The following is a 3,543-nucleotide window of genomic DNA, read 5'->3' as shown; positions in this document are numbered from 1 at the left end:
TTCTTGCTTTTCCATTGTTTTGGGATATCCAGGACTTGCTGCAGTGGGAGTACTAGGTTCTGATGAAGTCAAGTATTCTTGGTTTCTGTTGGTAGGATTCTTGAGTTTGCCTTTGCCATCTCTTGATTTTTGGTGTTAGATGTTCTTAGTGTCTCTGACTAGAGCTTGTCTTGTCCCTGACACCCTTCAGCTCCCCTGCGACTCATGGGGCCTGTGCCTCCTGCCTGGCTAGTCCTGTCTTAGAAACTCACTGGAGAGGAAATGGTGGATCTCACCTGAGTCTCTGGGTTAAAGCACTCCCTGGAGGCAGGCCCTCCACTTGCAGGGAAGGGGCAGAGAGGGTCACTGATCCATCTCTGTCACTCTGAAGCTGAGAGGATCCTGTCCCTGCCGCCCTTGACTCCCCTGCGACTCATAGGGCCTGTCTACTTCCTCTTTTTAAGGATGGTCCAGCTATCGAAGTATTGAAATCTAGCAATCAAAAGCCCCCTTTGTCTCACTAAATTTACATGCCCAATTAAATGAAATATATCATCTTAACACTAGGCTTGCCCTTTTAATGTTATAAACTGCCATTTGCCTGTGGTCAAAATCCATCTCCTCTGTATCCAGAGGCAGTCCTTTGTCACCTCCAACAGGGACAAATAATAATTCTTCCCTCTCTTTATTGTTCCTTTTTCTCTCTCACTCTTTGTCTGTTATTCCTTATACTTTGCCCCTTTATCAAAAATAAATTTCCTCTGTGCTGAGAACTTGGTCTTAGGGAGTTTTGTGTAAATACTTGTCCCTTCAACAAAAGATAAAGTCTCATAGTTGTTCTTCAGGGAAATAAATAGATAGGTACATTCTCTGGAAGTCTACTAGGCAGCGACACTAGAGTATTATTGGGGTTCTGATGTTGATTAACGGGGCTCAATCTGCAATCCTGTTATAGGAGTGTATAGTGTTTCCCTGGGAACTACAGTATTGATTTTGTGAATAGCTATTACTTTCACTGCATTACTTTACATACACCAGGTACCAGATACCTCATATTCCTTAAACTAAGAATCAGGTGGCTAAAACATGTATAAGATTCTAAAGAATGAGAATGTGTCACTGTGAACAGATCAGGACCTGAAACACTCACTGAAAACACTGGAAACTTGGGCTAGACTCCTGTGGATTAGCATGATTTAATGGAATTGGAGGGTGAGTTCCACATTCAGGGTTGTTGCAGGGACTCCTTTATGTTCATGAGATCACTTGATCCATAGCAAGTAATCCACATGCCACAATTGTCCACAGACTGCCTCCAGACAGAGACTGTATTGGGAAGGACCACCTTACAGATGAGTGAAGAAAAGCAGCAAGATGGCTCAGCTGAAGCACTGCTGAACATTCAGCTTACATGATGCCAGTGGGATTCTGAAATGGGTTTTGATTTACCCGAGATGCCTTCAGCATCTCACAGAGTCACTTGGGCCCCAACTAGGAGCCCTCCTGTGAAGCTGTTCTAAACAGTGACAGCTCCTCCTTGCAACTCCCATTAGTGAAAGTCTTTTCTTACTATCAGTGATGAAAAGTTCATTGAGGAAAGGTTATAGGGTGTCTGATGCAGAAGAGGTAGACTGGGAAGTAAACTATGCTTAGCCAATCCACTCATATTCTTAAACACCACAGAGAATAGACTTCATATGAAAGAAGAGTTCAGAGAAAGGGGACGAGAAAAGGAGCCAGGGCCCCTATGCCACTGTCCTGGCTCTTCTCTTAAGTGGGTTTTTCCTTTCAGGAGCATTGTTACACCATGTGTGATGCCATGTTTGATGTGATGATGGCAAAGGTCCTGTTTTATAAGAACCAAGGAAGGAAATGTGAGCCTGCATGGCTGGAATAGACATCAAACCAGTGAGGCTTCAGAAAGGAGGGTAAGGAACTGCATTGACTCAGCTATCCAAGTAGAGAGCAGGGAGAGGGGCTGCTTGACCAGTGTGAAGAAAAACTAGGAGGCTATCTCCTTTGTTACAGCAGTGTCATTCTCTGGGGACTCAGAAGTTGACCTATAAACTGTAAAATACTAGAAGATTAGGAGAAACCTGTAAAAGGAAACATCTCACCCCTTAACACAGTCACAGTGTTTCACACTCTCTGCTCTTAATGTTCTCTCATGCCCCAGCCTAATGTGAAAGGAGAGAGGGTAGATGAAACAAGTCCCACCAAACAATAAGGTTACTGGGGCCAAGAGCATGTGACTATGTCCTTATTGGTCTCCCTGGATGCAAGAGATACAGTTGGGGACTGGAATGGGGCTTCCCAAGGAGATGTTTTCTTTTCTAGATGTCAGCCCAGTGTCTTTGAGCAGAGAGGTGAGGCCCACTTTGAGACTTAACTTTAACCTGAGAGCAAGAAGAAGGCCCGGGAAGGAGGAGAAGTAGAGGGAAGGCTTCTTCAGTCTTAGCTCCCTAATTGGTCCACAGGAATGCTGTAGTTTTCCTTTAGGGGCCTTGTTATAGCAGACTATTGGGAGGGAGACATGGAGTCTGAAAACTTCTGGAAGTGCTGGGTTGCTCTGAAAGTGGTGGGTTGTGGTTACAGAAAGGCAATGTGCTGATGATTTATGGAGGAATAAAATAAATACATCGGAAATAGAAGATTTGTGTGGTCCAGCAGTAACCGGTTCTGACAGCCCAAAAGACATTACTGTAGAAGAGAAGGCAACATACTGATGGAAGTAATTGGAAATGAGGGTTGGAAGGATGTATCAGCAAGTCAAAGGATGCCTGGAGCCAACAGAACTACAGACATGGAATAGTTTCTCCCTTAGAGCCGGCAGGTGGAACTATAACTGCTAATGCCTTTACATTAGTTTCATTGGACTTATTTTAGACTTTTGGTCTCTAGAAAGATGAAATCATAGATTTCTGTGGTTTTAAGGCATTCAATATATAGAAATACATGTTTCAGTAGCAGTAGGGAGGTAACTCACTCTCTAGCTATTTTGTCCAGACTTGAGAATTCCTCTATTTACTGGAAGGATTTCAAGAACAAGTTATGTCCAGGCAGTGAGCTTGGTTGTGATCACATAGATTCACCTGATATGAGAGAACTTTCCTACTTCAGAACTGAGTGTCCTTGCAAAAATACCTAGAGGCATTCCAAATGAACTACTGAAGTGTGTTTAGAGCTCAGGCAGGATGATGGTAGACCACTAGAAGAGCACTCTAGAAGGAACCAGAAGGCTCAGGGAGCAGAGACCTTATGTGGAACCAGAGGGATCACTGCTTAGGTTTCCTGTGAAGAGAGGAAACGGGCTAAAAGCTGAAGGGAACAAAATCTTCCAGACATTCAGCACCATTTGCCTAGTGGCTTTAGTTTGCTTTCCTCTGATGGCTGATTGTGCTGCATCTCTATCCTGTATTTGTGTATCTTCCTTTGTAAAGTATCTGTTGGCCTCTTTTGCCTATCTGAGCTCCATGTTTTGTCTTCCTTTTAGAATTGTAAGAGGAGCAATGTTTCCATCTGGCACCACTGAGTTGTAGAATTCCTACAGGGTTTCTTTGTTTT

The sequence above is a fragment of the Mastomys coucha genome, unplaced genomic scaffold (genome assembly GCF_008632895.1).
Source record: "Mastomys coucha isolate ucsf_1 unplaced genomic scaffold, UCSF_Mcou_1 pScaffold5, whole genome shotgun sequence".
Lineage (NCBI taxonomy): Eukaryota > Metazoa > Chordata > Mammalia > Rodentia > Muridae > Mastomys > Mastomys coucha.
This window is presented reverse-complemented; position numbering follows the sequence as displayed.